The sequence below is a fragment of the Scyliorhinus torazame genome, chromosome 4 (genome assembly GCF_047496885.1).
Source record: "Scyliorhinus torazame isolate Kashiwa2021f chromosome 4, sScyTor2.1, whole genome shotgun sequence".
Lineage (NCBI taxonomy): Eukaryota > Metazoa > Chordata > Chondrichthyes > Carcharhiniformes > Scyliorhinidae > Scyliorhinus > Scyliorhinus torazame.
Genome location: NC_092710.1, coordinates 77,188,408 through 77,209,161, shown reverse-complemented (window position 1 = coordinate 77,209,161; position 20,754 = coordinate 77,188,408). Strand labels below are relative to the sequence as shown.

Here is a 20,754-nt window from a genome sequence, read left to right as displayed (position 1 = left end):
TTTGTATTTGTATTGAGTGGAGAGGGAGAGATGTTTGTATTTGTATTGAGTGGAGGGGAGCAATGTTTGTATTTGTATTGAGTGGAGGGGGTGAGATGTTTGTATTTGTATTGAGTGGAGGAGGAGCGATGTTTGGATTTGTATTGAGTGGACGGGGAGCGATGTTTGTATTTGTATTGAGTGGAGGGGGAGCAATGTTTGTATTTGTCTTGAGTGGAGGGGGAGAGATGTTTGTATTTCTATTGAGTGGAGGAGGAGCGATGTTTGTATTTGTATTGAGTGGAGGGGGAGCGATGTTTGTATTTGTATTGAGTCGAGAGGGAGAGATGTTTGTGTTTGTATTGAGTGGAGGGGAGCGATGTTTGTATTTGTATTGAGTGGAGGAGAGATGTTTGTATTTGTATTGAGTGGGGGGGGAAGAGATGTTTGTATTTGTATTGAGTGGAGGGGGAGAGATGTTTGTATTTGAATTGAGTGGAGGAGTGATGTTTGTATTTGAATTGATTGGAGGGGGAGAGATGTTTGTATTCGTATTGAGTGGAGGGGGAGAGATGTTTGTATTTGTATTGAGTGGAGGGGAGCGATGTTTGTATTTGTATTGAGTGGAGGAGAGATGTTTGTATTTGAATTGAGTGGAGGGGGAGCGATGTTTGTATTTGGATTGAGTGGAGGGGGAGCGATGTTTGTATTTGTATTGAGTGGAGGGGAGATGTTTGTATTCATATTGAGTGGAGGGGGAGCGATGTTTGTATTTGTATTGAGTGGAGGGGGAGAGATGTTTGTATTTGTATTGAGTGGAGGGGGAGTGATGTTTGTATTTGTATTGAGTGGAGAGGGAGAGATGTTTGTATTTGAATTGAGTGGAGGGGTGCGATGTCTGTATTTGAATTGAGTGGAGGGGGAGTGATATTTGTATTGAGTGGAGGGGGAGAGATGTTTGTATTTGAATTGAGTGGAGAGGGAGAGATGTTTGTATTTGTATTGAGTGGAGGGGGAGCGATATTTTTATTGAGTGGAGGGGGAGCGAGGTTTTTATTTGTATTGAGTGGAGGGGGAGCGATGTTTGTATTTGTATTGAGTGGGGGGGCGATGATTGTATTTGTATTGAGTGGAGGGGGAGCGATGATTGTATTTGTATTGAGTGGGGGAGCGATGTCTGTATTTGTATTGAGTGGCGGGGGAGCGATATTTGTATTGAGTGGGGGGGGAGCGACGTATGTATTTGTATTCAGTGGAGGGGGAGCAATGTTTGTATTTGAATTGAGTGGAGGAGGAGAGATGTTTGTAATTCCAATGAATGGAGGAGGAGAGATGTTTGTATTTGAATTGAGTGGAGGGGGAGCGATGTTTGTATTTGAATTGAGTGGAGAGGGAGACATGTTTGTATTTGTATTGAGTGGAGAGGGAGAGATATTTGTATTGAGTGGAGGGGGAGCGACGTATGTATTTGTATTGAGTCGAGGGGGAGAGTTGTTTGTATTTGTATTGAGTGGGGGGGCGATGTTTGTATTTGAATTGAGTGGAGGGGGAGCGACGTATGTATTTGTATTGAGTCGAGGGGGAGAGTTGTTTGTATTTGTATTGAGTGGGGGAGAGATGTTTGTATTTGTATTGAGTGGAGGGGGAGCGATGTTTGTATTTGTATTGAGTGGAGAGGGAGAGATTTTTGTATTTGTATTGAGTGGAGGGGGAGAGATGTTTGTATTTGTATTGAGTGGAGGGGGAGCGATGTTTGTATTTGTATTGAGTGGAGGAGGAGAGATGTTTGTATTTGTATTGAGTGGAGGGGAGCGATGTTTGTATTTGTATTGAGTGGAGAGGGAGAGTGGTTTGTGTTTGTATTGAGTGGAGAGGAGCGAATATTGTATTTGTATTGAGTGGAGGAGAGATGTTTGTATTTGTATTGAGTGGAGGAGGAGATGTTTGTATTTGTATTTGAGTGGAGGAGTGATGTTTGTATTTGTATTGAGTGGAGGAGGAGCGATGTTTGTATTTGAATTGAGTGGAGAGGGAGAGATGTTTGTATTTGTATTGAGTGGAGGGGGAGCGATGTTTGTATTTGTATTGAGTGGAGGGGGAGCGATATTTGTATTTGTATTGAGTGGAGGGGGAGCGATGTTTGTATTTGTATTGAGTGGAGGGGGAGCGATGTTTGTATTTGGATTGAGTGGAGGCGGAGCGATATTTGTATTGAGTGGAGGGGGAGCGAGGTTTTTATTTGTATTGAGTGGAGGGGGAGCGATGTTTGTATTTGTATTGAGTGGGGGGGCGATGATTGTATTTGTATTGAGTGGAGGGGGAGCGATGATTGTATTTGTATTGAGTGGAGGGGGAGCGATGTTTGTATTTGTATTGAGTGGGGGGCGATGATTGTATTTGTATTGAGTGGAGGGGGAGCGATGATTGTATTTGTATTGAGTGGGGGAGCGATGTCTGTATTTGTATTGAGTGGCGGGGGAGCGATATTTGTATTGAGTGGGGGGGAGCGACGTATGTATTTGTATTGAGTGGAGGGGGAGCGATGTTTGTATTTGTATTGAGTGGAGGGGGAGTGATGTTTGTATTTGTATTGAGTGGAGGGGGAGTGATGTTTGTATTTGTATTGAGTGGAGGGGGAGCGATGTTTGTATTTGTATTGAGTGGAGGGGGAGTGATGTTTGTATTTGTATTGAGTGGAGGGGGAGAGATGTTTGTATTTGTATTGAGTGGAGGGAGAGCCATGTTTGCATTTGTATTGAGTGGAGGGGGAGCGATGTTTGTATTTGTATTGAGTGGTGGGAGCGATATTTGTATTTGTATTGAGTGAAGGAGGAGAGATGTTTGTATTTGTATTGAGTGGAGGGGAGCGATGTTTATATTTGTATTGAGTGGAGGGGAGCGATGTTTGTATTTGTATTGAGTGGAGGGGGAGAGATGTTTGTATTTGTATTGAGTGGAGGGGAGCGATGTTTGTATTTGTATTGAGTGGCGGGGGAGAGATGTTAGTATTTGTATTGAGTGGAGGGGAGCGATGTTTGTATTTGTATTGAGTGGAGGGGGAGAGATGTTTGTATTTGTATTGAGTGGAGGGGGAGCGATGTTTGTATTTGTATTGAGTGGAGGGGGAGAGATGTTTGTATTTGTATTGAGTGGAGGGAAGCGATGTTTGCATTTGTATTGAGTGGAGAGGGAGAGATGTTTGTATTTGTATTGAGTGGAGAGGGATAGATGTTTGTATTTGTATTGAGTGGAGGGGGAGAGATGTTTGTATTTGTATTGAGTGGCCGGGGAGAGATGTTTATATTTCAATTGAGTGGAGGGGTAACGATGTTTGTATTTGTATTGAGTGGAGGGGGAGAGATGTTTGTATTTGTATTGAGTGGAGGGGAGCGATGTTTGCATTTGTATTGAGTGGAGAGGGAGAGATGTTTGTATTTGTATTGAGTCGAGAGGGAGAGATGTTTGTATTTGTATTGAGTGGCCGGGGAGAGATGTTTATATTTCAATTGAGTGGAGGGGGAACGATGTTTGTATTTGTATTGAGTGGAGAGGGAGAGATGTTTGTATTTGTATTGAGTGGAGGGGGAGAGATGTTTGTATTTGTATTGAGTGGAGGGGGAGCGATGTTTGTATTTGTATTGAGTGGAGAGGGAGAGATGTTTGTATTTGAATTGAGTGGAGGGGGAGAAATGTTTGTATTTGTATTGAGTGGAGGGGAGCGATGTTTGTACTTGTATTGAGTGGAGGGGGAGCGATGTTTGTATTTGTCTTGAGTCGAGAGGGAGAGATGTTTGTGTTTGTATTGAGTTGAGGGGAGCGATGTTTGTATTTGTATTGAGTGGAGGAGAGATGTTTGTATTTGTATTGAGTGGGGGGGGAGAGATGTTTGTATTTGTATTGAGTGGAGGGGAGCGATGTTTGCATTTGTATTGAGTGGAGAGGGAGAGATGTTTGTATTTGTATTGAGTGGAGAGGGAGAGATGTTTGTATTTGTATTGAGTGGAGGGGGAGAGATGTTTGTATTTGAATTGAGTGGAGGAGTGATGTTTGTATTTGAATTGATTGGAGGGGGAGAGATGTTTGTATTTGTATTGAGTGGAGGGGGAGAGATGTTTGTATTTGTATTGAGTGGAGGGGAGCGATGTTTGCATTTGTATTGAGTGGAGAGGGAGTGATGTTTGTATTTGTATTGAGTGGAGAGGGAGAGATGTTTGTATTTGTATTGAGTGGCCGGGGAGAGATGTTTATATTTCAATTGAGTGGAGGGGGAACGAGGTTTGTATTTGTATTGAGTGGAGGGGGAGAGATGTTTGTATTTGTATTGAGTGGAGGGGGAGCGATGTTTGTATTTGTATTGAGTGGAGGGGGAGTGATGTTTGTATTTGTATTGAGTGGAGGGGGAGAGATGTTTGTATTTGTATTGACTGGAGGGAGAGCCATGTTTGCATTTGTATTGAGTGGAGGGGGAGCGATGTTTGTATTTGTATTGAGTGGTGGGAGCGATATTTGTATTTGCATTGAGTGAAGGAGGAGAGATGTTTGTATTTGTATTGAGTGGAGGGGGAGCGATGTTTGTATTTGTATTGAGTGGAGGGGGAGAGATGTTTGTATTTGTATTGAGTGGAGGGGGTGAGATGTTTGTATTTGTATTGAGTGGAGGAGGAGCGATGTTTGCATTTGTATTGAGTGGAGAGGGAGAGATGTTTGTATTTGTATTGAGTAGAGAGGGAGAGATGTTTGTATTTGTATTGAGTGGAGGGGGAGAGATGTTTATATTTCAATTGAGTGGAGGGGGAACGATGTTTGTATTTGTATTGAGTGGAGGGGGAGAGATGTTTGTATTTGTATTGAGTGGAGGGGGAGCGATGTTTGTATTTGTATTGAGTGGAGAGGGAGAGATGTTTGTATTTGAATTGAGTGGAGGGGGAGAGATGTTTGTATTTGTATTTAGTGGAGGGGATGCGATGTTTGTATTTGAATTGAGTGGAGGAGGAGAGATGTTTGTATTTGTATTGAGTGGAGGGGAGCGATGTTTGTACTTGTATTGAGTGGAGGGGGAGCGATGTTTGTATTTGTATTGAGTGGAGAGGGAGAGATGTTTGTATTTGTATTGAGTGGAGGGGGTGAGATGTTTGTATTTGTATTGAGTGGAGGAGGAGCGATGTTTGGATTTGTATTGAGTGGAGTGGGAGCGATGTTTGTATTTGTATTGAGTGGAGGGGAGATGTTTGTATTCGTATTGAGTGGAGGGGGAGCAATGTTTGTATTTGTCTTGAGTGGAGGGGGAGAGATGTTTGTATTTCTATTGAGTGGAGAAGGAGCGATGTTTGTATTTGTATTGAGTGGAGGGGGAGCGATGTTTGTATTTGTCTTGAGTCGAGAGGGAGAGATGTTTGTGTTTGTATTGAGTGGAGGGGAGCGATGTTTGTATTTGTATTGAGTGGAGGAGAGATGTTTGTATTTGTATTGAGTGGGGGGGGAAGAGATGTTTGTATTTGTATTGAGTGGAGGGGGAGAGATGTTTGTATTTGAATTGAGTGGAGGAGTGATGTTTGTATTTGAATTGATTGGAGGGGGAGAGATGTTTGTATTTGTATTGAGTGGAGGGGAGCGATGTTTGTATTTGTATTGAGTGGAGGAGGAGAGATGTTTGTGTTTGTATTGAGTGGAGGGGAGCGATGTTTGTATTTGTATTGAGTGGAGGAGAGATGTTTGTATTTGTATTGAGTGGGGGGGAAGAGATGTTTGTATTTGAATTGAGTGGAGGGGGAGCGATGTTTGTATTTGAATTGAGTGGAGGGGGAGAGATGTTTGTGTTTGTATTGAGTGGAGGGGAGCGATGTTTGTATTTGTATTGATTGGAGGAGAGATTTTTGTATTTGTATTGAGTGGAGAGGGAGAGATGCTTGTCTTTGTATTGAGTGGAGGGGGAGCGATGTTTGTATATGAATTGAGTGGAGAGGGAGACATGTTTGTATTTGTATTGAGTGGAGGGGGAGAGATGTTTGTATTTGTATTGAGTGGAGGGGGAGCGACGTATGTATTTGTATTGAGTCGAGGGGGAGAGTTGTTTGTATTTGTATTGAGTGGGGGGGCGATGATTATATTTGTATTGAGTGGGGGAGAGATGTTTGTATTTGTATTGAGTGGAGGAGGAGATGTTTGTATTTGTATTGAGTGGAGTGGGAGCGATGTTTGTATTTGTGTTGAGTGGAGGGGGAGCGATGTTTGTATTTGAATTGAGTGGAGGGGGAGCGATGTTTGTATTTGTGTTGAGTGGAGGGGGAGAGATGTTGGTATTTGTATTGAGTGGAGGAGGAGCGATGTTTGTATTTGTATTGAGTGGAGGGGGAGCGATGTTTGTATTTGTATTGAGTGGAGAGGGAGAGATTTTTGTATTTGTATTGAGTGGAGGGGGAGAGATGTTTGTATTTGTATTGAGTGGAGGGGGAGCGATGTTTGTATTTGTATTGAGTGGAGGAGGAGAGATGTTTGTATTTGTATTGAGTGGAGAGGGAGAGTTGTTTGTGTTTGTATTGAGTGGAGAGGAGCGAATATTGTATTTGTATTGAGTGGAGGAGAGATGTTTGTATTTGTATTGAGTGGAGGAGGAGTGATGTTTGTATTTGAATTGAGTGGAGGGGGAGCGATCTTTGTATTGAGTGGAGGGGGAGCGATATTTGTATTGAGTGGAGGGGGAGCGATGTTTGTATTTGTATTGAGTATCGGGGGAGCGATATTTGTATTGAGTGGAGGAGGAGAGATGTTTGTATTTGTATTGAGTGGAGAGGGAGCGATGTTTGTATTTGTATTGAGTGGAGGGGAGCGATGTTTGTATTTGTATTGAGTGGAGGAGGAGAGATGTTTGTATTTGTATTGAGTGGAGAGGGAGCGATGTTTGTATTTTTATTGAGTGGAAGAGAAGCGATGTTTGTGTTTGTATTGAGTGGAGGGGGAGCGATGTTTGTATTTGTATTGAGTGGAGAGGGAGCGATGTTTGTATTTGTATTGAGTGGAAGAGAAGCGATGTTTGTGTTTGTATTGAGTGGAGGGGGAGCGATGTTTGTATTTGTATTGAGTGGAGGGGGAGCGATGTTTGTATTTGAATTGAGTGGAGGGGAGAGATGTTTGTATTTGTATTGAGTGGAGGGGGAGAGATGTTTGTATTTGTATTGAGTGGAGGGGGAGAGATGTTTGTATTTGTATTGAGTGGAGGGGGAGCGATGTTTGTATTTGTATTGAGTGGAGGGGGAGAGATGTTTGTATTTGTATTGAGTGGAGGGGGAGAGATGTTTGTATTTGAATTGAGTGGAGGGGAGCGATGTTTGTATTTGTATTGAGTGGAGGGGGAGAGATGTTTGTATTTGTATTGAGTGGAGGAGGAGCGATGTTTGTATTTGTATTGAGTGGAGGGGAGCGATGTTTGTATTTGAATTGAGTGGAGGGGGAGAGATGTTTGTATTTGTATTGAGTGGAGGAGGAGCGATGTTTGTATTTGTATTGAGTGGAGGGGGAGAGATGTTTGTATTTGTATTGAGTGGAGGGGGAGCGATATTTGTATTTGTATTGAGTGGAGGAGGAGCGATGTTTGTATTTGAATTGAGTGGAGGGGGAGTGATGTTTGTATTTGTATTGAGTGGAGGGGGAGAGATGTTTGTGTTTGAATTGAGTGGAGGGGGCGAGATGTTTGTATTTGTATTGAATGGAGGGGAGAGATGTTTGTATTTGAATTGAGTGGAGAGGGAGAGATGTTTGTATTTGAATTGAGTGGAGGGGGAGCGATGTTTGTATTTGGATTGACTGGAGGCGGAGCGATATTTGTATTGAGTGGAGGGAGAGCGAGGTTTTATTTGTATTGAGTGGAGGGGGAGCGATGTTTGTATTTGTATTCAGTGGAGGTGGGGACGACGTTTGTATTTGTATTGAGTGGAGAGGGAGCGATGTTTGTAATTGTATTGAGAGGAGGGGGAGCGATGTTTGTATTCGTATTGAGTGGAGAGGGAGCGATGTTTGTATTTGAATTGAGTGGAGGGGGAGCGTTGTTTGTATTTGAACTGAGCGGAGGGGAGCGATGTTTGTATTTGGATTGAGTGGAGGGGGAGTGATGTTTGTATTTGTATTGAATGGAGGAGGAGCAATGTTTGTATTTGTATTGAGTGGAGGGGGAGAGATGTTAGTATTTGTATTGAGTGGAGGGGAGCGATGTTTGTATTTGTATTGAGTGGAGGGGGAGAGATGTTTGTATTTGTATTGAGTGGAGGGGGAGCGATGTTTGTATTTGTATTGAGTGGAGGGGAGCGATGTTTGCATTTGTATTGAGTGGAGAGAGAGAGATGTTTGTATTTGTATTGAGTGGAGAGGGAGAGATGTTTGTATTTGTATTGAGTGGAGGGGGAGAGATGTTTGTATTTGTATTGAGTGGCCGGGGAGAGATGTTTATATTTCAATTGAGTGGAGGGGGAACGATGTTTGTATTTGTATTGAGTGGAGGGGGAGAGATGTTTGTATTTGTATTGAGTGGAGGGGGAGCGATGTTTGTATTTGTATTGAGTGGAGAGGGAGAGATGTTTGTATTTGAATTGAGTGGAGGGGGAGAGATGTTGTATTTGAATTGAGTGGAGGAGGAGAGATGTTTGTATTTGAATTGAGTGGAGGAGGAGAGATGTTTGTATTTGAATTGAGTGGAGGGGAGATGTTTGTATTCGTATTGAGTGGAGGGGGAGCAATGTTTGTATTTGTCTTGAGTGGAGGGGGAGAGATGTTTGTATTTCTATTGAGTGGAGGAGGAGCGATGTTTGTATTTGTATTGAGTGGAGGGGGAGCGATGTTTGTATTTGTCTTGAGTCGAGAGGGAGAGATGTTTGTGTTTGTATTGAGTGGAGGGGAGCGATGTTTGTATTTGTATTGAGTGGAGGAGAGATGTTTGTATTTGTATTGAGTGGGGGGGGAAGAGATGTTTGTATTTGTATTGAGTGGAGGGGGAGAGATGTTTGTATTTGAATTGAGTGGAGGGGAGATGTTTGTATTCGTATTGAGTGGGGGGGGAAGAGATGTTTGTATTTGTATTGAGTGGAGGGGGAGAGATGTTTGTATTTGAATTGAGTGGAGGAGGAGATGTTTATATTTGTATTTGAGTGGAGGCATGATGTTTGTATTTGGATTGAGTGGACGGGGAGCGATGTTTGTATTTGTATTGAGTGGAGGGGAGATGTTTGTATTCATATTGAGTGGAGGGGGAGAGATGTTTGTATTTGTATTGAGTGGAGGAGGAGCGATATTTGTATTTGGATTGAGTGGAGAGGGAGAGATGTTTGTATTTGAATTGAGTGGAGGGGTGCGATGTCTGTATTTGAATTGAGTGGAGGGGGAGTGATATTTGTATTGAGTGGAGGGGGAGAGATGTTTGTATTTGAATTGAGTGGAGAGGGAGAGATGTTTGTATTTGAATTGAGTGGAGGGGGAGCGATGTTTGTATTTGGATTGAGTGGAGGCGGAGCGATATTTGTATTGAGTGGAGGGGGAGCGAGGTTTTTATTTGTATTGAGTGGAGGGGGAGCTATGTTTGTATTTGTATTGAGTGGGGGGGCGATGATTGTATTTGTATTGAGTGGAGGGGGAGCGATGATTGTATTTGTATTGAGTGGGGGAGCGATGTCTGTATTTGTATTCAGTGGAGGGGGAGCAATGTTTGTATTTGAATTGAGTGGAGGAGGAGAGATGTTTGTAATTCCAATGAATGGAGGAGGAGAGATGTTTGTATTTGAATTGAGTGGAGGGGGAGCGATGTTTGTATTTGAATTGAGTGGAGAGGGAGACATGTTTGTATTTGTATTGAGTGGAGAGGGAGAGATATTTGTATTGAGTGGAGGGGGAGCGACGTATGTATTTGTATTGAGTGGAGGGGGAGCGATATTTGTATTGAGTCGAGGGGGAGAGTTGTTTGTATTTGTATTGAGTGGGGGGGCGATGATTATATTTGTATTGAGTGGGGGAGAGATGTTTGTATTTGTATTGAGTGGAGGAGGAGTGATGTTTGTATTTGTATTGAGTATAGGAGAGGAGATGTTTGTATTTGTATTGAGTGGAGTGGGAGCGATGTTTGTATTTGTGTTGAGTGGAGGGGGAGCGATGTTTGTATTTGAATTGAGTGGAGGGGGAGCGATGTTTGTATTTGTATTGAGTGGAGGGGGAGCGATGTTTGTATTTGTATTGAGTGGAGAGGGAGAGATTTTTGTATTGAGTGGAGGGGGAGAGATGTTTGTATTTGTATTGAGTGGAGGGGGAGCGATGTTTGTATTTGTATTGAGTGGAGGAGGAGAGATGTTTGTATTTGTATTGAGTGGAGGGGAGCGATGTTTGTATTTGTATTGAGTGGAGAGGGAGAGTTGTTTGTGTTTGTATTGAGTGGAGAGGAGCGAATATTGTATTTGAATTCAGTGGAGGGGGAGCGATATTTGTATTGAGTGGAGGGGGAGCGATGTTTGTATTTGTCTTGAGTGGAGGAGGAGAGATGTTTGTATTTGTATTGAGTGGAGAGGGAGCGATGTTTGTATTTGTATTGAGTGGAAGAGAAGCGATGTTTGTGTTTGTATTGAGTGGAGGAGGAGCAATGTTTGTATTTGTATTGAGTGGAGGGGGAGAGATGTTTGTATTTGAATTGAGTGGAGGGGGAGCGATGTTTGTATTTGTATTGAGTGGAGGGGGAGCGATGTTTGTATTTGTATTGAGTGGAGGGGAGAGATGTTTGTATTTGTATTGAGTGGAGGAGGAGCGATGTTTGTATTTGTATTGAGTGGAGGGGGAGAGATGTTTGTCTTTGTATTGAGTGGAGGGGGAGCGATGTTTGTATTTGTATTGAGTGGAGGGGGAGCGATATTTGTATTTGTATTGAGTGGAGGAGGAGCGATGTTTGTATTTGAATTGAGTGGAGGGGGAGTGATGTTTGTATTTGTATTGAGTGGAGGGGGAGAGATGTTTGTGTTTGAATTGAGTGGAGGGGGAACGATGTTTGTATTTGTATTGAGTGGAGGGGGAGAGATGTTTGTATTTGAATTGAGTGGAGGGGAGAGATGTTTGTATTTGAATTGAGTGGAGAGGGAGAGATGTTTGTATTTGAATTGAGTGGAGGGGGAGCGATATTTGTATTGGGTGGAGTGGGAGCAATATTTGTATTTGTATTGAGTGGAGGGGGAGCGATGTTTGTATTTGTATTGAGTGGAGGGGAGCGATGTTTGTATTTGTATTGAGTGGAGGAGGAACGATGTTTGTATTTGTATTGAGTGGAGGGGGAGCGATGTTTGTATTTGTATTGAGTGGAGGAGGAACGATGTTTATATTTGTATTGAGTGGAGGGGGAGCGATGTTTGTATTTGGATTGACTGGAGGCGGAGCGATATTTGTATTGAGTGGAGGGAGAGCGAGGTTTTATTTGTATTGAGTGGAGGGGGAGCGATGTTTGTATTTGTATTCAGTGGAGGTGGGGACGACGTTTGTATTTGTATTGAGTGGAGAGGGAGCGATGTTTGTAATTGTATTGAGTGGAGGGGGAGCGATGTTTGTATTCGTATTGAGTGGAGAGGGAGAGATGTTTGTATTTGTATTGAGTGGAGGGGGAGCGTTGTTTGTATTTGAACTGAGCGGAGGGGAGCGATGTTTGTATTTGGATTGAGTGGAGGGGGAGTGATTTTTGTATTTGTATTGAATGGAGGAGGAGCGATGTTTGTATTTGTATTGAGTGGAGAGGGAGAGATGTTTGTATTTGTATTGAGTGGAGGGGAGCGATGTTTGTATTTGTATTGAGTGGAGGAGGAGCGATGTTTGCATTTGTATTAGTGGAGGGGGAGCGATGTTTGTATTTGTGTGGAGGGGAGAGATGTTTGTATTTGTATTGAGTGGAGGGGAGATAATTGTATTTGTATTGAGTGGAGAGAGAGAGATGTTTGTATTTGTATTGAGTGGAGGGGGAGCGATGTTTGTATTTGTATTGAGTAGAGACGGAGAGATGTTTGTATTTGTATTGAGTGGAGGAGGAGATGTTTGTATTTGAATAGAGTTGTGGGGGTGAGATGTTTGTATTTGAATTGAGTGGAGGGTGAGAGATGTTTGTATTTGTATTGAGTGGAGGGGGACAGATGTTTGTATTTGTATTGAGTGGAGGGGAGAGATGTTTGTATTTGTATTGAGTGGAGGGGGAGCGATATTTGTATTGAGTGGGGGGGCGATGATTGTATTTGTATTGAGTGGAGGGGGAGCGATGATTGTATTTGTATTGAGTGGGGGAGCGATGTCTGTATTTGTATTGAGTGGCGGGGGAGCGATATTTGTATTGAGTGGGGGGGAGCGACGTATGTATTTGTATTCAGTGGAGGGGGAGCAATGTTTGTATTTGAATTGAGTGGAGGAGGAGAGATGTTTGTAATTCCAATGAATGGAGGAGGAGTGATGTTTGTATTTGAATTGAGTGGAGGGGGAGCGATGTTTGTATTTGAATTGAGTGGAGGGGGAGATATGTTTGTATTTGTATTGAGTGGAGGGAGAGCGAGGTTTTATTTGTATTGAGTGGAGGGGGAGCGATGTTTGTATTTGTATTCAGTGGAGGTGGGGACGACGTTTGTATTTGAACTGAGCGGAGGGGAGCGATGTTTGTATTTGGATTGAGTGGAGGGGGAGTGATGTTTGTATTTGTATTGAATGGAGGAGGAGAGATGTTTGTATTTGTATTGAGTGGAGGGGAGCGATGTTTGTATTTGTATTGAGTGGAGGGGGAGAGATGTTTGTATTTGTATTGAGTGGAGGGGGAGCGATGTTTGTATTTGTATTGAGTGGAGGGGAGCGATGTTTGCATTTGTATTGAGTGGAGAGGGAGAGATGTTTGTATTTGTATTGAGTGGAGAGGGAGAGATGTTTGTATTTGTATTGAGTGGAGGGGGAGAGATGTTTGTATTTGTATTGAGTGGCCGGGGAGAGATGTTTATATTTCAATTGAGTGGAGGGGGAACGATGTTTGTATTTGTATTGAGTGGAGGGGGAGAGATGTTTGTATTTGTATTGAGTGGAGGGGGAGAGATGTTTGTATTTGAATTGAGTGGAGGAGGAGAGATGTTTGTATTTGTATTGAGTGGAGGGGAGCGATGTTTGTATTTGTATTGAGTGGAGGGGAGCGATGTTTGTATTTGTATTGAGTGGAGGGGAGATGTTTGTATTCGTATTGAGTGGAGGGGGAGCAATGTTTGTATTTGTCTTGAGTGGAGGGGGAGAGATGTTTGTATTTCTATTGAGTGGAGGAGGAGCGATGTTTGTATTTGTATTGAGTGGAGGGGGAGCGATGTTTGTATTTGTCTTGAGTCGAGAGGGAGAGATGTTTGTGTTTGTATTGAGTGGAGGGGAGCGATGTTTGTATTTGTATTGAGTGGAGGAGAGATGTTTGTATTTGTATTGAGTGGAGGGGGAGAGATGTTTGTATTTGAATTGAGTGGAGGAGTGATGTTTGTATTTGAATTGATTGGAGGGGGAGAGATGTTTGTATTTGTATTGAGTGGAGGGGGAACGATGTTTGTATTTGTATTGAGTGGAGGGGGAGAGATGTTTGTATTTGAATTGAGTGGAGGAGGAGATGTTTATATTTGTATTTGAGTGGAGGCATGATGTTTGTATTTGAATTGAGTGGAGGGGTGCGATGTCTGTATTTGAATTGAGTGGAGGGGGAGTGATATTTGTATTGAGTGGAGGGGGAGAGATGTTTGTATTTGAATTGAGTGGAGGGGGAGCGAGGTTTTTATTTGTATTGAGTGGAGGGGGAGCTATGTTTGTATTTGTATTGAGTGGGGGGGCGATGATTGTATTTGTATTGAGTGGAGGGGGAGCGATGATTGTATTTGTATTGAGTGGGGGAGCGATGTCTGTATTTGTATTCAGTGGAGGGGGAGCAATGTTTGTATTTGAATTGAGTGGAGGAGGAGAGATGTTTGTAATTCCAATGAATGGAGGAGGAGAGATGTTTGTATTTGAATTGAGTGGAGGAGGAGAGATGTTTGTAATTCCAATGAATGGAGGAGGAGAGATGTTTGTATTTGAATTGAGTGGAGGAGGAGTGATGTTTGTATTTGTATTGAGTGGGGGGGCGATGATTATATTTGTATTGAGTGGGGGAGAGATGTTTGTATTTGTATTGAGTGGAGGAGGAGTGATGTTTGTATTTGTATTGAGTATAGGAGAGGAGATGTTTGTATTTGTATTGAGTGGAGTGGGAGCGATGTTTGTATTTGTGTTGAGTGGAGGGGGAGCGATGTTTGTATTTGAATTGAGTGGAGGGGGAGCGATGTTTGTATTTGTATTGAGTGGAGGGGGAGAGATGTTTGTATTTGAATTGAGTGGAGGGGGAGAGATGTTTGTATTTGTATTGAGTGGAGGGGGAGCGATGTTTGTATTTGTATTGAGTGGAGGAGGAGAGATGTTTGTATTTGTATTGAGTGGAGGGGAGCGATGTTTGTATTTGTATTGAGTGGAGAGGGAGAGTTGTTTGTGTTTGTATTGAGTGGAGAGGAGCGAATATTGTATTTGTATTGAGTGGAGGAGGAGATGTTTGTATTTGTATTTGAGTGGAGGAGTGATGTTTGTATTTGTATTGAGTGGAGGGGGAGCGATATTTGTATTGAGTGGAGGGGGAGCGATATTTGTATTGAGTGGAGGAGGAGAGATGTTTGTATTTGTATTGAGTGGAGAGGGAGCGATGTTTGTCTTTGTATTGAGTGGAGGGGAGCGATGTTTGTATTTGTATTGAGTGGAGGAGGAGAGATGTTTGTATTTGTATTGAGTGGAGGGGGAGAGATGTTTGTATTTGTATTGAGTGGAGGGGAGCGATGTTTGTATTTGTATTGAGTGGAGGAGGAGCGATGTTTGTATTTGTATTGAGTGGAGGGGGAGCGATGTTTGTATTTGTATTGAGTGGAGGGGGAGAGATGTTTGTATTTGTATTGAGTGGAGGGGAGCGATGTTTGTATATGTATTGAGCAGAGGAGGAGAGATGTTTGTATTTGTATTGAGTGGAGAGGGAGCGATGTTTGTATTTGTATTGAGTGGAAGAGAAGCGATGTTTGTGTTTGTATTGAGTGGAGGGGGAGCGATGTTTGTATTTGTATTGAGTGGAGGGGGAGCGATGTTTGTATTTGAATTGAGTGGAGGGGATAGATGTTTGTATTTGTATTGAGTGGAGGGAGCGATGTTTGTATTTGTATTGAGTGGAGGGGAGAGATGTTTGTATTTGTATTGAGTGGAGGAGGAGCGATGTTTGTATTTGAATTGAGTGGAGGGGGAGCGATGTTTGTATTTGTATTGAGTGGAGGGGAGAGATGTTTGTATTTGTATTGAGTGGAGGAGGAGAGATGTTTGTATTTGTATTGAGTGGAGGAGGAGCGATGTTTGTATTTGAATTGAGTGGAGGGGGAGTGATGTTTGTATTTGTATTGAGTGGAGGGGGAGAGATGTTTGTGTTTGAATTGAGTGGAGGGGGCGAGATGTTTGTATTTGTATTGAATGGAGGGGAGAGATGTTTGTATTTGAATTGAGTGGAGAGGGAGCGATATTTGTATTGGGTGGAGGGGGAGCGATGTTTGTATTTGTATTGGGTGGAGGGGGAGCAATATTTGTATTTGTATTGAGTGGAGGGGGAGCGATGTTTGTATTTGTATTGGGTGGAGGGGGAGCAATATTTGTATTTGTATTGAGTGGAGGGGGAGCGATGTTTGTATTTGTATTGAGTGGAGGGGAGCGATGATTGTATTTGTATTCAGTGGAGGAGGAACGATGTTTATATTTGTATTGAGTGGAGGGGGAGCGATGTTTGTATTTGGATTGACTGGAGGCGGAGCGATATTTGTATTGAGTGGAGGGAGAGCGAGGTTTTATTTGTATTGAGTGGAGGGGGAGCGATGTTTGTATTTGTATTCAGTGGAGGTGGGGACGACGTTTGTATTTGTATTGAGTGGAGAGGGAGCGATGTTTGTAATTGTATTGAGTGGAGGGGGAGCGATGTTTGTATTCGTATTGAGTGGAGAGGGAGAGATGTTTGTATTTGTATTGAGTGGAGGGGGAGCGTTGTTTGTATTTGAACTGAGCGGAGGCGAGCGATGTTTGTATTTGGATTGAGTGGAGGGGGAGTGATGTTTGTATTTGTATTGAATGGAGGAGGAGCGATGTTTGTATTTGTATTGAGTGGAGAGGGAGAGATGTTTGTATTTGTATTGAGTGGAGGGGAGCGATGTTTGTATTTGTATTGAGTGGAGGAGGAGCGATGTTTGCATTTGTATTAGTGGAGGGGGAGCGATGTTTGTATTTGTGTGGAGGGGAGATAATTGTATTTGTAATGAGTGGAGAGAGAGAGATGTTTGTATTTGTATTGAGTGGAGGGGAGCGATGTTTGTATTTGTATTGAGTGGAGGGGGTGAGATGTTTGTATTTGTATTGAGTGGAGGGTGAGAGATGTTTGTATTTGTATTGAGTGGAGGGGGACAGATGTTTGTATTTGTATTGAGTGGAGGGGAGAGATGTTTGTATTTGTATTGAGTGGAGGGGGAGCGATATTTGTATTGAGTGGGGGGGCGATGATTGTATTTGTATTGAGTGGAGGGGGAGCGATGATTGTATTTGTATTGAGTGGGGGAGCGATGTCTGTATTTGTATTGAGTGGCGGGGGAGCGATATTTGTATTGAGTGGGGGGGAGCGACGTATGTATTTGTATTCAGTGGAGGGGGAGCAATGTTTGTATTTGAATTGAGTGGAGGAGGAGAGATGTTTGTAATTCCAATGAATGGAGGAGGAGAGATGTTTGTATTTGAATTGAGTGGAGGGGGAGCGATGTTTGTATTTGAATTGAGTGGAGAGGGAGACATGTTTGTATTTGTATTGAGTGGAGGGGGAGATATGTTTGTATTTGTATTGAGTGGAGAGGGAGCGATGTTTGTACTTGTATTGAGTGGAGGGGGAGAGATGTTTGTATTTATATTGAGTGGAGGGGATGAGATGTTTGTATTTGTATTGAGTAGAGGGGGAGAGATGTTTGTATTTGTATTGAGTGGAGGGGGAGAGATATTTGTATTTGTATTGAGTGGAGGGGGAGAGATGTTTGTATTTGAATTGAGTGGAGGGGGAGCGACGTATGTATTTGTATTGAGTCGAGGGGGAGAGTTGTTTGTATTTGTATTGAGTGGGGGGGCGATGATTATATTTGTATTGAGTGGGGGAGAGATGTTTGTATTTGTATTGAGTAGAGGGGGAGAGATGTTTGTATTTGTATTGAGTGGAGGAGGAGCGATGTTTGTATTTGTATTGAGTGGAGGACGAGTGATGTTTGTATTTGTATTGAGTGGAGGGGAGCGATGTTTGTATTTGTATTGAGTGGAGTGGGAGAGATGTTTGTATTTGTATTGAGTGGAGGAGGAGAGATGTTTGTATTTGTATTGAGTGGAGGGGGAACGTTGTTTGTATTTGTATTGAGTGGAGGGGAGCGATGTTTGTATTTGTATTGAGTGGAGGGGAGCGATGTTTGTATTTGTATTGAGTGGAGAGGAGCGAATATTGTATTTGTATTGAGTGGAGGGGGAGAGATGTTTGTGTTTGTATTGAGTGGAGAGGAGCGAATATTGTATTTGTATTGAGTGGAGGAGGAGATGTTTGTATTTGTATTTGAGTGGAGGAGTGATGTTTGTATTTGAATTGAGTGGAGGGGGAGCGATATTTGTATTGAGTGGAGGGGGAGAGATGTTTGTATTTGTATTGAGTGGAGGAGGAGCGATGTTTGTATTTGTATTGAGTGGAGGGGGAGCGATGTTTGTATTTGTATTGAGTGGAGGGGAGAGATGTTTGTATTTGTATTGAGTGGAGGAGGAGCGATGTTTGTATTTGTATTGAGTGGAGGGGGAGAGATGTTTGTATTTGAATTGAGTGGAGGGGGAGCGATGTTTGTATTTGTATTGAGTGGAGGGGGAGCGATGTTTGTATTTGTATTGAGTGGAGGGGGAGAGATGTTTATATTTGTATTGAGTGGAGGGGAGCGATGTTTGTATTTGTATTGAGTGGAGGGGGAGCGATGTTTGTATTTGTATTGAGTGGAGGAGGAGCGATGTTTGTATTTGTATTGAGTGGAGGGGGAGCGATGTTTGTATTTGTATTGAGTGGAGGGGGAGCGATGTTTGTATTTGTATTGAGTGGAGGGGGAGAGATGTTTGTATTTGTATTGAGTGGAGGGGGAGCGATGTTTGTATTTGTATTGAGTGGAGGGGGAGCGATATTTGTATTGAGTGGAGGAGGAGCGATGTTTGTATTTCTATTGAGTGGAGGGGGAGCGATATTTGTATTGAGTGGAGGAGGAGCGATGTTTGTATTTGAATTGAGTGGAGGGGGAGTGATGTTTGTATTTGTATTGAGTGGAGGGGAGCGATGTTTGTATTTGTATTGAGTGGAGGGGAGATGTTTGTATTCATATTGAGTGGAGGGGGAGCAATGTTTGTATTTGTATTGAGTGGAGGGGGAGCGATGTTTGTATTTGTATTGAGTGGAGGGGGAGAGATGTTTGTATTTGTATTGAGTGGAGGGGGAGCGATGTTTGTATTTGAATTGAGTGGAGGGGGAGCGATATTTGTATTGGGTGGAGGGGGAGCAATATTTGTATTTGTATTGAGTGGAGGGGGAGCAATGTTTGTATTTGTATTGAGTGGAGGGGGAGCGATGTTTGTATTTGGATTGAGTGGAGGCGGAGCGATATTTGTATTGAGTGGAGGGAGAGTGAGGTTTTTATTTGTATTGAGTGGAGGGGGAGCGATGTTTGTATTTGTATTCAGTGGAGGTGGGGACGACGTTTGTATTTGTATTGAGTGGAGAGGGAGCGATGTTTGTATTTGTATTGAGTGGAGGGGGAGCGTTGTTTGTATTTGAACTGAGCGGAGGGGAGCGATATTTGTATTTGGATTGAATGGAGAGGGAGAGATGTTTGTATTTGGATTGAGTGGAGGGGGAGCGATGTTTGTATTTGGATTGAGTGGAGGGGGAGTGACGTTTGTATTTGTATTGAGTGGAGAGGGAGCGATGTTTGTAATTGTATTGAGTGGAGGGGGAGCGATGTTTGTATTCGTGTTGAGTGGAGAGGGAGAGATGTTTGTATTTGGATTGAGTGGAGGGGGAGTGATGTTTGTATTTGAATTGAGTGGAGGGGGCGCGATATTTGTATTTGTATTGAGTGGAGGGGGAGAGATGTTTGTATTTGGATTGAGTGGAGAGGGAGAGATGTTTGTATTTGGATTGAGTGGAGGGGGAACGATATTTGTATTTGTATTGAGTGGAGGGGGAGAGATGTTTGTATTTGTATTGAGTGGAGGTGGTGGCGATGTTTGTATTTGAGTTTGGAAACGGAGTTCAACATTGACATTTGGGCTGAAGAATGGGATAAACTAGAAGGATAGAACCTTACTGCTTCGCCTTCCATGGAGGTTACAAGGAGGCTGGGCAGCACGGTAGCACAGTGACTAGCACAATTGCTTCACAGCTCCAGGGTCCCAGGTTCAATTCCCCGCTGGGTCACTGTCTGTGCGGAGTCTGCACGTCCTCCCCGTGTGTGCATGGGTTTCCTCCGGGTGCGTGGGTTTCCTCCCACAGTCCAAAGATGTGCAGGTTAGGTGGATTGGTCATGATAAATTGCCCTTAGTGTCCAAAAAGGTTGGGTGGATTTACTAGGTTATGGGATAGGGTGCAGGCGTGGGCTTAAGTGGGCTCTTACCAAGAGCCGGTGCAGACTCGCTGGGCTGAATGCCTCCTTCTGCTCTGTAAATTCTATGACTCCAGGGTAATGGAATCAGAAAGATAAATGAGGGTTGGCCCCATGGCTGTCCGTCTTCACTGCGCCTGCGTCAGTTTACACTGCCGGCAGGAAGCACAGTCTCCACTGCACATGCGTCGGTTGACACTGCGGGCAGGAGGAAGGCAGTCTCCACTGGGCGTGCGTCGGTTTACATTGCCGTCAGGAGAAAGGCACAGTCTGCACTGCGCCTGCGTCAGTTTACACTGCCGGCAGGAGGAAACAACAGTCTCCACTGCGCGTGCGTCGGTTTACATTGCCGTCAGGAGGAAACAACAGTCTCCACTGCGCGTGCGTCGGTTTACATTGCCGTCAGGAGAAAGGCACAGTCTGCACTGCGCCTGCGTCGGTGTATGCTGCCGGTAGGAAGTCACAGTCTGCAATGCGCCTGCGCAAGGTCTCCGGCGAGTCGGTTTGTGCCGAAAATCTTCCGATTTGCAGCCCAGAAACGCGTCCGACCTTTCGTCCCAAATAAAGTAAATCTAAACCGAGGTGGAGGCAATAAACACATACAGTGTAATATTTAAGCAGAAGAAGAGGGGGCAATAAAAAAATCCCAACTCACAATTTCCGGCGGCGCCACCGTGAGACTTGGCGGTGACCCCGATGCGCATGCGTACTTTCATATCGCGCAACGGTCAAAACCTGGCGCGTGCGCGTGCGTCATTAATGTGTTAGTTCCAATGCGCATGTCGCTGAAGAGGCGCGTTGCGTTTCACTGCGCATGCGCCTCCTTGCCAAAATTGTAATCAGGGCTAAGGGGCTTCTGGGAGATGTAGTTCCAGACCAGCCAATCTCCCACCTGGCCCTCCAGCAGCTAAAGGTGTGGCAGGCCAGGTTCAATCAGACTCTATCAGGCATGGTAGCACAGTGCTTGGCACTGTTGCTTCACAGCAGCAGGCTCCCAGGTTCGATTCCCGACTTGTGTCAC

At 43.6% G+C, this 20,754-nt stretch overlaps 1 protein-coding gene across 2 annotated transcripts in view; it reads right to left on the bottom strand.

The window, feature by feature from the left end:
- Positions 1 to 20,406, bottom strand: part of LOC140410314 (protoporphyrinogen oxidase-like) — a 135,078-nt gene extending 114,672 nt beyond the window's left edge. For both annotated transcript variants that reach the window (XM_072498304.1, XM_072498305.1), the window contains exon 1: positions 20,389 to 20,406. The gene's annotated coding sequence lies outside the window, so the exon portion shown is untranslated. The remainder of the gene's footprint in view (positions 1 to 20,388) is intronic.
- Positions 20,407 to 20,754: the final 348 nt, after the last annotated feature.